The following is a 14,672-nucleotide window of genomic DNA, read 5'->3' on the forward strand; positions in this document are numbered from 1 at the left end:
CATTAAAGGCGTGCGTCACCACCGCCCGGCTTCGGTGAGTTTCTTCTGCTCTGTCCTCTCTGCCACAGGCAGGTGAGTGGCTCCCCTGTCACTTCTCAGAAAGGTATTCACAAATGACCACAGCATAAGAAACTTTGGTGCCTCTTTCCTTCTGTCCCCAGTTGGCACTTGCTTGCTTTCACTTTAGAGGAGTTGGAAGGATAGCTTGGGTAAGATATGGCACTTGCCTTCTTCCTACCATTCTAATCCCTGCCAGCTGCATCTTCGTTGTGTTTATTGTCTTTGCATTTTTCACCTCATGGTGGTACTCAGCAGTTAAGGGCTGTCTGTTGTCCAGTACAAAAAAAAAAAAAAAAAAGGAGATTAATAGACACTAATAGAACCTTCCAGAAGAGAACCGTTACACAACCACTCACCATCTTTGAATAGCTGTGGCTCGCTACACATTCTAATTTTGCTCACCCGGCGATAAGTTGATTTTACAGCTGATAATTTAACTCCTAAAACACATAGAAATGTCTTTTGGTTGAGGCAAGTGGGAATTCCCTTCAAATGTGGATTTCAACTGAAAGGCCCTGGACTTGTGGGGAAGAAAAATGAACAAATTATTTACTAACTATACCTGCCAGACACTCCAGACCCAGCATGAACTTCTTTTTTCGTGAATATTATTCCTTAAGCTAGATATCTTGGGCCATGTTGACAGACAGGAAGGACTATACCCACTCCCCCACTAACCTGGAGCTTCTATCTCTGAAATGTACCTAACCCGTGCGGCACTTCTGAAGAGTAAATGGGATCCCAAAGGTGTTTGGCAGCATGCCTGGCACACACAGTGCCCCATAAATAGTGCCTTTGATATAAGCAAAGAAATCAGTGTTAAAGAGCACATAGCCACTGGGGGCTGGAGAGATGGCTCAGAGGTTAAGAGCACTGGCTGCTCTTCCATGGGTCCTGAGTTCAATTTCCAGTACCCACATGGTGGCTTATAACCATCTCTAATGAGATCTGGTGCCCTCTTCTGGCCTGCAGGCAAACATGCAGATAGAATGCTGTATACATAATAAATAAATACAGCAAAAATAAAGTAAAATAAAAAGCACACACCCATTTCCATAGTGACAGTGGCCCCACCTGTGTATTTCCCCTGAGCCGACACTACTGGCTGCACTGTAACTCCGTCTTCATTTTAATTAACCAGACCAAGACATTTCTCAAAGAACATTGAGCTCCGTGCGGGCCCTGTGATATATTTCTCAAGAGCGGAGCTCATTGAACAGACAAGCTATTTTTGCTCATCTCCTTCCATGAGACTCTACACCCAAAGATGAATTCAGTTACTTCAAGTGAATAGAATGGAATAACTCCGCAGGAACTTCGAAATCGCATCCTATAAGATTCTTTTTCTCTCCTTTGAGGAGCTTAGAAATATGTGTCACCAACTAAAGTAGCTCTCCAGTGAATCTAGCCTGGTTAATAGAGCAGGAAAGTTGCATAGTAATTATCTTTACCTTTAGTGAGGCTAATAGTATAAAATGCAAAGGCTGAGCCTCCGGGCCATCCTTTCCCATGGACCAGGATCCTGATCAGAACATGGGCACTTACGACTGCACGCATGCGCACCTGCCAGAATAAGTACTGCGTGTACAGACTGGAAACCTGCTGCGCAATGCAGGGTTCAGATTCACAACCCGGGCCTGATTGTGCTGATGCGGGAGCGCCCTCTACCGATATGCTCTAGAAATAGGCAGAGGCCCTTGCGGAGGAAAAGACCAAAACACATTTACTGAAGTGAAAGGATGGATTCGGATGGATCTTCCCTGCCTTGGCTGCCAGTGGAAGTCTCAGCCCTCCCAGAGACATAACTGGCTAAGCTTACAGAGCCAAGAAGGCAAGGGGGTGTTGGGCTCAGAGCGTGGGAATACCTGCCAGGGCCCCTTGAAGCTTGTGAAGAGCAGGAGAGGACAGTGTTGGGGGGGTGGGGGCGGCGTATCAGAAGTCTGGTAGGACCTGGAGGGGTTTTGCTCAGAAGCTGGGGTGGCAAGGATAGGCGTGGGGGGTCAGGAACTGATGAGCAGGGGTTGGAAGCCGGCATCCAGGAAGCCTGTGATGAGTTTCCAGAGACGGAGAAGCCAGTGACTGGACCTGACTCAGCAAAGGCACCGGCAGCAGGGACTCGGGGGTGGGGTGGGGGGTGGGGGACAGGACAGGAAGAGGTATGGAAGAAAACAGTTGAACAGCGAAAGCGAGGCCTGCAGTAGCCCTGGTCAAGCCGCGGCATTGGTGAAGAAATCTGCATAAGCCTGAGGAAGTGACCATAGTGTCCCAACCACTGCCCAGTCCTCAGCCTCCACACTGAGTGAACCACCACCACCAGGCGACTGTAAGGCGACTTCCCACGCTAAGGGAAGGCTGGTGACTCGGCCGGAGGCTAGGCAGAAACAAACAAGCATCGCCTATGCCCGTGGCTTCAGTTCCATTCAAGCGGAGAAAAAGCTGGGAGCACAAAGGTTCCGCCGCTCAATTAGCCATTCAAGCTCATGAATTTAATAAAAATGTCTTTCTCAAAGTCAGACTTTTATTTTCAGTTTTCGCTAGGTTGACACAATTCAGCTTCTCCTGTTCCTAACAATCACTGCTGCTGGGATCTGGTACTCTTGGTGCTGATTTTGATTTTAAAAAAGAAAGAAAGAAAGAAAGAAAGAAAGAAAGAAAGAGAAGAAAAGAAAAGAAAAAAAATAGCCGTATACCTTCCCCCAATTCATCTCATCACCAGACAGGAAAATTCAATTCAGAAGCCATTATTTATCAGTCCCACTTTTATTTGTAAAAGACAGGGTATCTCGGTTTCTAAGGCTAGCTGTACCTTCTGCCTCAGCTTCTCAAGGTCGAGGATTACGTGTGTATGCCACCACATCAGATGTTCAAATAAGCTTCCTTCTTAAGATTATAAATAAATAAATATATAAATAAATAAAAAGCCAAGCCTTCTCTTAACCCTGAAGTGTTATCTACTAGATGGAATTTTGTTAAGGACGTTAAGACCCTAACTTGAGAAGTCAGGACTCTGCTGAGATGGCCAGTTCTTGTGGGAGCCACATCTTTTGAACTGAAGGAAGGATAGCTTAGTGTGCAGAAGTCATTTCTACTGGTTTAATAAAGCCATCACCTTAATTAAATTCCTACTCTAATAATGCCAGAGGAAAGAAACACACACACATACACACACACACACACACACACACAGAGAGAGAGAGAGAGAGAGAGAGAGAGAGAGAGAGAGAGAGAGAGAGAGAGAGAGAAAGAGAGAGAGAGAAATAATATCCAGTGGTTATAGAGCTACCCCATGAACTAAAAAGCTTCAGATGGAAACTCAGCTGGCCCTCCCTCCTCTCCAGGTGAACTGAGATGGCATTTACTTTCATTTAATTAAACCCCTCTTGGCCAGACCCAGGAGACAGAGAACAATGGTGCTCTGTAAGGTCTATCAGCTCTCCTAGCTGCTGCCAGCCCTCCCTAGGTCTAATGTGTGGTCACTCAGGATGGTTCTTCCTCTGGATACAACAGCCGGCTTTGTGTGCAACCATCCTCTGGTGGATGCGGCACAGGCATCTGAATAGAGGCCTTTGGCTCATTTCTACTTGGCAGGGGAGCCATGGCCACTTGAGATTATTATTTCCTTCTTATGAGTTACTGGAATTGTGTAACCTAATATTTTGCCCATCCATCACTGAAAATACCTTCTACTTGATTGTTCCTGTCCCCCTACCTCCAACCTCCCTAAAGTATTTGCCTAAAGACACTGGTGACCAATGGAGAAACACAAAGGGGTACTGGCTCCCTTCTTAGTCTTTTCAAGTGACATTCTATTCATGAAACTCTTCTCTAAGAAACCCACTGGCCTAGTGACTGTCCCTCCGTCTTCATAGGATGCAGAACTGATTCAAGCCCAAGATGTAGACATGTCCACAGTTTCAAGTTGCTCCACCCACAGATCCTCCGTACAAATGCCTGTGAAGCACATCCCTTCTGCATCTCAGATCCTGACCTGGGACTGGTGTTCTTGGCCACCAGCCCACAGAATGGGACGGTCCCCAAGCCTTCTTTCTGCAGATGCTCTTCTTCTCATCTCTCACCGGGATTCGTCTGTACCTACTGTTCAGAGTTTCTGACTATCAAAAGTTGGACATGGCGGCACTTGCCTACAATCCTACCTTTTGGAAGGGAGGCAGAGATTGGAGAATTGGAAGTTCAAGGCTGGCAATGGCCACGTGAAAAGATCCTGTCTCAACAAAACGAGGATTGGGCTGTAGCTCAGTATTACAGAGCTCATCTACTACAGGCAGAGCTTTGGGCGTGATTACCAGAACGGGAGAAGAGACGAGAAGATCAAAATATCCCAACATGGAGTACTGAACACAGAAACCCACACAACAGATTCCTCCTTAGCATATCAAGCCAGCATCAGACCTTGCATAGGTCCAGTGTCTTTCATGTCTCTTGAACATCCTCAGATACAAGATGACTCAAGGAGCTCTTGAAATGAAGATACTGAATGTTTTCAATAACCTGCAGTGGTGTTTCTTCAGTTGAACACACCTGTCTTGATTTAAACCTTTGAGGGATGCAATAGCGGTTCTATTTTTGCATGTGTATGGGCATCACCTACTCTGTCTGGGAATAGGGAAGAGGTAACTGATAGAATTATCCTGGTAATGAATTACCATGAATTAATGTGGTAATGAATTGGAATTAGCCTGGTAATGAATTACCATGAATTACCATGGTAATGAGTTGGAGCCTTCCATTGGTGAGGCTCTGCCACTTTGGGATAACTGAGTTCCCTGGAGCAGCCTTCTGGTCAGGGGCAGAGGCATCAGGCCTGGCTGGGAGCTGCAGCCTCAGCTATGTAGGCTTCCCCACAGCATTCTAAAAAAAGACAGAGGAGGGTGGCCATCCACACTTGCCCAGCTTCATAAAGCAAGATGCCCAATCCCTGCAGGGAGGTGATTAGTGGAGGAATTTAGCTTTCAAAACCCAAACCTCTGCCTCTAGCGAGGCCTAGGCCGGGAGACAAGCAACAAGGGGACTCTTTGGGCCCAGAGTTGCTAGGCAACAGTAGAACAAACAAGAAAGAAGCAACCCACAAAGAAGCATGGAGATAAGATAAAAAGATATTTACAACAAAAGCAAAAGAATAAAGTGCTGGGAGTCTTAACACTCCCTTTCATGTTCCTATTCTTTTTATTTTCCTTCTGGTATCTTCATTCTGGCCAAAGACGTAATTTTTAAAGAAGGCATAGCCCTTTAATTGCTGACAACCTAGTAAACTTTGCTCTCTCAAGAAACTGATATTCAAGAGATCCAAGGAATGAAAAGATGACATGTTTTTGAGCATTTTTGATGGGGTACAATGTTCACATGGTATAATTTTTTTAAAGGGTATAAGAGCCTGGTCAATGGGAGTCTCCATTTTCCAGAAAGGCTTCACTCCCTACAGGTGACATTTGTCAAGGGCTCCTGTGTCCTGCGTCCTCCAGATCTTTAACTATTCATTTTTTTGGAATGTTCATCTCTGGGTCTAAAATGACCCCCAAGGCCTTTGTCATCGTGTTCTGTGAAACTCTATGAAGGGGTATCTATTTAAGGGTCCTGAGGGATGGTGGGAGGAGGCCCCTTTCTCCTCTACCCCTCTCTACTTCCTAGACATCATGAGCAGCTGTCTTGTGCCAGGCCCTCCCTACAATGATGCTCAGCCCTACTAAACACTTAGCAATGACAGGACAAAGTGACCATGAGCTGAGACCTCTGAAACTGTGAGCCAACACCAACCTTTCCTTTTTTCAAGTAGTTAGTTGGTCAGGTATTGATCACAGCAGTAGAGAGCTGATTGACAGAGAGAGCTAGACCCTTACACCTCTCTAGAACCCTATACAAAAGAACCCAGGAGAAAGGATACACATTAAGCTGACAGGATAGGGTTGCTGGCCAAGCTAAAGTAGGGCCAGAAAACCCTGATGCAAAATATCCAGGAGAGAAATGGCAAACTTCTTTGAGAAAGGAAGAAGCCGATAGTCTTTCTCTACCGAGGTAATTGAAACCTTCACTTGACAGCCCAGCCCTGCCAGACCCTGAGGCCAGGTGGTGCTCATGGGGCCGCGGTTCACTTTGTGATAGATACCCTGTGTGCGTTTCTCAACCTTTAGCCCCCAAACTGCAGCATCGCTCAGCCTCACTGCATCCTTAGCTCTGCAGACAGCAGGCAGCATTTCAGCTTTCTTCCCTCTCGAGTCTTCTGGCAGACAGACCTACTCTCCCCCTGCCACTGTGCCTACAGCTGCTGGCTAGTATTTTGTGGATCCAGATGAACCCAAGTTTGGTCCATTTTGGGTGTGCTGGCTCAGACTGGAGAAGCGAGACAAACTGAAGACGGCAACTCCAGAAAACAAGCTTGTAGTTTGTCAACTCGTGATGAACGAGAAGGAAGAAACAAGAGAAAGAGGGACAAAGACAGAGAAATGAATGTGGTTTTAATTCATGAGCCGTCATCCATCCACACTGGGGTGTGATAATGTAACTGTCTTTGAGTCTTCCATGGCCCTATAAGCAGCCCTCACCCATGGCCCTGTAAGCAATCTCCATACACTCACCGCCTCACTAAGTTGGACTTTGGTGATATTCTCATTTTGGTCTGGCATTCGCTGTCTGTTTGGATTTGCATTGTGCCTCCTTCGAAACTGTCGCCCAACGGTTAGACAGATAGGTGATGGCTATTGGGAGGGCGGTGGTTTGAATATGCTTGGCTCAGGGAGTGGCACTATTAGGAGGTGTGACCTTGTTGGAAGAAGTGTGTAATGGTGGGCATGGGCTTTAAGACCCTTGTCCTAGCTGCCTAGAAGCCAGTCTTCTTCTAGTGGCCTGCAGAAGAAGATGTAAAACTCTTAGCTCCTCCTGCACCATGCCAGCCTGGACACTGCCATGCTCCCACCTTGATAATAATGGATTGAACCTCTGAACCTGTAAGCTAGGCCCCAGTTAAATGTTGTCCTTATAAGAGCTGTCGTGGTCATGGTGTCTGTTCACAGCAGTAAAACCCTAAGTAAGACACCCAAGAAACTATTGTGCTTAACCCTGGGCAGTAGAACAGAGAACGTGGGTCACAAAAGGGACACTGTATTTCACTGTCAACCTTTTGTACTGTTTCGGTTGTGTGCCTGAAAATACTATTCCACAATAACAAAGAGAGTCAAGAAAGCTCCATTTAGTTAATGAACACATTCACGGAGGAAAGAGTGCCCAGGTATTTAGATTTTGGGGCCCTGCATTGGGTACCACCTTCTAGAAAGAGAGAATAAAATGTAGCAGGCATCCGGAGAGTGATTTCTCATGCTGGCAAATGTTAAATATCCATAAATAAGCAATTGCATCGAGCTGCATGAGACAGGTGAAATTAGCCTCCAAGCATGAAGGAGACTCAGGCTGGAAGAGAGTTTCCAGGCCAATTGTGGAAAGCCTCGTTTCCCTCCAGAGCTGCCCATCTGTTGTCTCAAGGTCAGGCTGACAACGTTAAAGGGAATGTTCACAATTCTAGATCCTTCCTTCAGAGGTGAAGGGCAGGAGGGACTTAGCACTTCTAAAGTTTTTGACCTTTGGTGTGAGGGCCAGGGTGGCTATTGCTAGCCTCCCAGGTTCTCTGGTTCGGGCTAGCCCAAAGATATGGAACCATGCTTTGGAAACATACCCAGGAGACTAGAGACTTTTCGTGCTATTACCTTGAAATTTGAACTTCTCCTTTCTGCCGTGAGTGGATGCAAATCATCTTTCTTGATGACATTTAATCTTCATATCATTAACACCCTATGGCATGGGAGCGTTGGAAAGGAACTTGCTAGCTGAGGTTTTGAAGGGAGCAGAGGGCTGCCTTCACAGCAGGTTTGCTCACAGATTCTGTATTCATCTGGGCCAAGCTGAGCACAGCCATCTTTGAAGAGCAAGGAAGGAAGGGGGAAAAAAAAAACCTGATGTGTTCACCTTTGGCATGGGGCTCACAAATACCTACCCACACCCCTTTCCGGCTTAAAGAAGGCACCTTGGTGGCACAAGCCTTTAATCCCAGCACTTGGGAGGCAGAGGCAGGTGGGTTTCTTGAGTTCGAGGCCAGCCTGGTCTACAGAGTGAGTTCCAGGACAGCCAGGGCTACACAGAAAAACCCTGTCTCAAAAAACCAAAAAAAAAAAAAAGAAGAAGAAGAAGGCACCATTGAATTTAAAGACCACTAGGTGCACAAGCTGCTCTCGGATAAATCAGTAGTTCTCTGAAGAGGTCGCAGAGGAAGGCACAGCTGGATGCTAGATGCACTCACCCATATCAGCCCCAGATAGAAGTTCCTCTTCTTTTCTAACCAAGCACACTAGCTGCAAACATCCATCTGTCCTCCAGCCTCTGTGTTGGGGGTTGAAATGACATGGCCCTGAGAAATCCTTCTCTAGACTTTGCTGACTTTTAAATGACTTTTAACTGACACCATGTGATGAGTTGGAACGTAGATTGTGATGCTGCCATTCAGGGAGTGACAGAATGTGGGACGGTGATCCGCATGCCATCTTATTCTCCCATGCCAAGTTGACCTTTGCACCTTCCACAATAATCTCAGTGAACTCATTACCCCTGTCACCCTCAGGGCTCTATAAGCCAAAGAACTTTGTCAGCAGGTGTGATTTACACAAGGTCACAGAGACATTTACGCACTTTTCTCATTCTAGAAACTTCCATTGCCATCATCAATATTTGGGACTGAAAACATCTGAAGATTCTCTGAGTAACAGTGGAGAAAAATGTGCATACCATGTCTACCCAAGACATGCTCTTTCTTCTATCCAGAATCTTCTACCTGCCTGTGGTGTTAAGTAATAACATTTTCCAAAATGAACCATTTTTCTCTTTTGTCTTCAGTGAAAAAGAAGTGGTTAAGAATATTTGTTTTTCTTCCAGGGGATCCAAGTTCAATTACCAGCAGTCAAGCAGCTTGCAGCCCCAGCTCACAGCCCCAGCTCACAGCCCCAGCTTCAGGGGATCTAATGCCCACTCTGGCTCCACAAACACCTGGACACCTGTGATACACAGGCACAAGTGCATAAAAATGAGAAAAATAGATATAAAAAAGAAATATATAATATAGAAAAATATATCTATAATGTGTTGTAAATCTTTAATATTTTATATATGGAATATGCATACATACACGCACGTGTGCACACACACACACAGTACCTTAAATCATAGTATTCAGAAGTCAGATATAGGAGGATTTCTATGAGCTTCAGGTGATCAAGGGATGCACAGTGAAACCCTGTCTCATAACACAAAACATACAACATACACAAACACACACACACACCTCCTGCTTTTCTTGTGTACCCTCCCTGTTTCTATCTTATGTGATCTATAGGGCATCATCTGGGGGTCAAAAGAATGGTCTCCTCGTTGCTTTGGGTTAGGTCACCCAGTGAATTCCCGAATCCTTGTTCTGACCTTCTCTTACTGACCTTGTGTTGTCTCATGGCGGTTCTTCAACAATCCCAGACACACAAGGCCTTCCCCTCACCTTTTGACCAACCAAAGCTCATTTTTGCCAACCTGGCCTGTGAGTTGTTACTAAGTCAGTCTTCCCACTTCTGGACTGACATTTAAAAAACAAAACAAATCGTCATCATCATTGTCATCATCATCATCATCACCATCCCACCCCCACCCCCCACCCCATTCCATCCCCACCCCCACCCCCACCCCCAACAACAAAACAGGACTTCCAAACAGGCCAGTGACAAAACACCCACAGGGCAGCACTAGGCCACATGCACATATAGTGCTGCCCCAAAACTGTGGCTGTTCATGTGGTAGACACACAAGCTCCAGGGGCAGCATAGGATGGCTCGTGCTTGCATCCCAAGAAAGCATTCAGATGAAATATAGAGAGTGAATAAATGTCATTTCAAAAAAAAAAAAAGTGCATCCTTCGGGGAAATCATTCAGCATTCATCCAAGACAAGAGTGTGAGGAGGACTGTCAGGTGATGGCATAGTAAACTAGTCAGGGTTCTCAGGGAGCTTGCAGAATAGCAACGGATGCAGCCAGCCATAGAAACTACAGCTGAATGGGGTGAGCTCTCCATGAAAGGCAAGCCTCAGTGGAGACATGGAGGAGGGGAGGAGGCAAATGTGAGCAGAGAAAGCACCCGGGAAGTGATGTCTCTGCAGACACTTGAGTACAATGGTGTCTGCTGTCTGATTCACATAATCTGAGAGCATTATGGTCTCCTCGTGATGATGGGGATCTATCATGAACCGGTAAAGGAAGAACAAAGAACTTTACTTAAGGAGGGCTCTGGATGGCACATCTGAGGCCTGACAGGCCTCTCGAGCACAGCACAGATGTGATCTGAAAGTGAAGCCGAGATTATCCCACTTGAGCCCAATGGAAACTTTCCCCTTAGACCCATAAGGGCCTCCAGACCCCAGCATCAAGTGAGGACTTAAAAACATATGTGCGTATTCTTGAACTCTTACCAGTCACTTTAGATGCCACCATGAAGATTTGCTTTAAAAAGGTGAGAACAGCAAAAATAGCATCTTTTATTTTTACATCATTAATAGCATCATTAATTCAGTGACTACTGCTGGTCAGTTAATAACCCTGCTTAGTTACAGAGTGTTAGAGCCTCAAGGACTTAGCATTTTATACTTCAAAGGTTTATTTTGATAACATATTCAAATGTGAGACAGATTTATATTTACAAATGACCCAGGGGGCTCATGGGGCAAAGAAAATCTGCTGTGGTCTAGGCCGTGAAAGAAGGCTGCAGCTGTACCTCTCTCTGAGTGCATTGAAGGCCCTTCCAGGTAGATGCATGGGGGAAACTCTATAGTACAATAACCATAACATACATGTTCTTCATTGAGTGTGGTCTCAGTATAATTTGTCAAGCATGGAACAGAAGAGTTCATGATAGTGGATAAAATGATAATCTCTCTAGATAACCTAACGTGATACCGCGGAGGAATACCGCCTCAGTGTGAATGAAGCTTGGAGAATGGCAATTAAACTTGAAGGACGTTATCTGTTAAGCCCAGTAAAGTCATCAAGCAATTTGCAAAGTTACAGAGGAGATGGGCAGGGAAGACCCTTGGGTGCAAAGGATGACAGACCTTCCTCAGCTGTAATGGATAGTCAGAGAGCAGAGAATGGGATACCAGCCTTTGGACTGAATTTCATTCACAAAACTGAAGCTAGCTAGATATAAATCAGAATCATCTCACTCTATGAAATGTGACTCCCCGTATCTCCTTCCCAGAGGATCCCAACAGTGTCTCCTTCCTCTTTCTAATAACTATCAGAAATGCGCATGGTAGAGTGGTCACCTACACTCTGCCCTCCCTGTATCTTACTCAGTCCTAGGCAGCTGGAGCAGAAGCCAGAGGTTAAGCCAGGCTAATAAGAGACAGCATTTGAAGGAGACCTTGATCTCTGCTTGTTTTACCTGGATCATCTCTAAATATCAATTTGAGACAAAACTACCAGAATTAGACAAATCTTAATGAGGACTTTAAGATTTAAGGCCCGCTAAGTAGGCCTAAAGGGAGCTAGTGGCCAGGGGAGGCAGTGTTGACAATGGGGCTCTCAGCCCCCTGCTCTGACTCCTGCTGGGTTGTCCCTGAACCTCCATGGATCGTGTCCCTGCACAGGCTCAGTTGCACAGGAAGGCAGATGAGCTTCTTGGCTCAGAGCACACTTTGGAAGTTCTAGATTCTGATCCAGCAATGTTACTAGAGAGACAGTGGAGATGAGGGAGAAGGATGCCATGGCGTGCTAATCTGTAATGTACTACCTGATCATAGACAAGTTGTGCCGTGTCAACATATTAGGCTTTGACACAAGCTAGGAACATTGGGAAGGGGGAGCCTCAAAAGAGAAAATGCTTCTATCACATTGGCTTGTAGGCAAGCCCGCTAGGCATTTTCTTGATTAATGATGGATATGGGAGGCCCCAGCTCACTGTGGGCGGTGCCATCCCTAGGCAAGTGGTCCTGGATGGTATAAGAAAGCAGGCCGAGCAAACTATAAGGAGCAAGCCAGGAAGCAGCGCTCTTCCATTGCCTCTGCTTCAGTTCCTGCCTCCAAGTTCCTGCCCTTGAGGTCCTTAGATTATGGGCTGTAACGTGGAACTATAAGCCAAATACACTTTTCCTTATCCCAGTTTTTGTTTTGTTTTGATTTTTGTTTGTTTTTTCTTTTTGTCATGGTGTTTATCAGAGCCACAGAGAGCAAACTAGGACAGACATGGAAGAGGCACATATTCAGGTCTCTTTTTTATCGGACAAAAACAATCAGATCCCTGGGAAATTCTTCGTGTAGCTGCATGACCACTGGAAAAATTGATGTTTTATTACAGCAGTCCTCTTGCTTAACAATTCAAAGACAGCTTTGAACAAAGTTAAATAATGTTAGTTACCCCCTTTTTTTTGTTATGCCAATGTTGAAGTTGTGTAAGTGTGGGGATATGTGATGGTAAAGGGCCTCTGTGTGAGATGTGGGTACTCTGTATATGTGTGATATGTAGTGTGTATCATATGGTATGTGTTCAGTATGTATGATAGGTGGTGTACACGCATACAATAGGCAGCGTCTATGGCACGAGTGTAGTATGGCATGTGTGTTAGATCATATGGGTAGGGTATTATTGCATGGAGAGACATTGTGTGTACTAGGCAGTGGTGGTATAAGTGCCAGACACGGGTGCATGTAGTAGGTGGTGTGCATGTGTGCTGTGTATGTGCTAGGTGGTAGAGCTGTAGTGTAGAATATGTGCTCAGTAGCATGCTGTGGTGTGCTGGTGTGTGTGTGCACGCATGTATGTGGGTGCTACATAGTAGGAGCAGTGTGGTGTGTGTATTTAATAGGTGGGATGTGCATAGTATAGCATACAGACGTGTGTTCTCTGTTGTGTAGTGCATATATGACAGGTCGTGGTCTGGATGTAACAGGTGGTATGCAGCGTATAGAAAAGGTGTCCAATCCCCCAGGGAAAGCTGTGAGCTTCCATATGGATACTGGGAATGGAACCTGGGTCCTTTGGAAAAGCAGAAAGTCCTCTTAACTGCTGAGCCTACTCTCTAGCCCCTGTTTGCCCCTCTTTGCTATGGGGAGTTCTGTGTGTGCTGAAACCCAGGAAGCTTTCTGGTGAGGTTTTGGCCTGCGGGTGGCCTCAGGATCTCCAGTGCATCACACTGCCTTGAGACGTCAGGGCACAGTGGAAGCCTCAGAGGCTCTGAAGAGGCTGAGCACCCGCACAGTTCTTGAGCTCAGACTGTTATGAAGAGATCTCTTGAAACCCTTAGCCTGCTTGATCTGGGGAGGAGAGCAAGATTCCCTGCGTCTTTATTTACCCTTTAACCAGGCTCAATGACCACTCTCTTTTGGAAATCAGGTTATTTTGCATCTACTATAGGTGGGAGACAACCAGGAGAGATGTGGGGCCCTAGGCTTTCCACAGAGCTGCCTGGAGCCTTATCAGAGGTTCTTTTGTGTATAGCAACGTTTTCATTTACTTCTTAATTAAACAAAAACAAAAAAACCTAAAAGTTGTTGCAGTTTATAAGTGTTATAATTAAAAGAGAACTTTGAAATATTCACGAAGCGACTTTTAACAGCAGCAGCAGAATTTATGATCTAATGCTAGAATTTGTGCTATTAAACAAACAAACAAAACAAAACAAAACAAAACAAAAAACAGAAAAGCTTACTGCCCCCAGGGTACTGCTTGCATTCATTGCTCCTCTTACTGTGACAAAATATCAGATGAAAGCAACTGTATGAGCACCTTTTCTTTGGCTATGATAAAAAATACTATGGCCAAGGACAACTTAAGGACCAGTGACACATCTCCCTGAGGAGCGCCACCAACCGGAGACCAAATGTTCAAATACTTGAGATTATGGAGGACATTCCTCATTCAAACAACCCCACAATAAAAGAAAGAAAGGGCTTGGTTCTAGATCACACCATGAAGACACAGTCAGTGATGATGGAGAAGGCATGGGGGCAGGAGGACGAGGCAGCTGGCCATGTTGCATCTGGAGCCAGAAAGCAGGGAAAAATGAATGCTGGTACTCAGTGCTTCCCCTTTCTATTCTGTCCAGGACTCCACCCCGATGGAAGGTACGACCCACATTTACAGTGAATCTTCCCACTTCAAGCAACTGAACCTTTGGATTCCCTTGGAGACACACCCAGAGGTTTGTTTCCACAGTGATTCTAAATCCCATCAAGTTGACAAATCAAGGTTAACTGTTACGTTACCCCAGAACCATAATCCTATCACAAAATCAACCTCAACACTGGAGAAGAGACATGGTCTGGCTTTATCGCCCCCATTAACGGAGTATGGAAAGTTTAAACCTTTGCAGTCAGCACTCCACATGGGTGAATGAATCCCAGGGACATTGATGCTGTGATTGATAGTTGTAACACACCCACAGCCATGTGCTGATGGCAGGAAGTAGCATTAATAATAGTGTTGATGTATAATTCTGGACATTCATGGGGAGACAGAACATGAACAAGCACACACACACACACACACACACACACACACAGGCACATATGGGCACACATGT

Source organism: Mastomys coucha, unplaced genomic scaffold (genome assembly GCF_008632895.1).
Source record: "Mastomys coucha isolate ucsf_1 unplaced genomic scaffold, UCSF_Mcou_1 pScaffold14, whole genome shotgun sequence".
Lineage (NCBI taxonomy): Eukaryota > Metazoa > Chordata > Mammalia > Rodentia > Muridae > Mastomys > Mastomys coucha.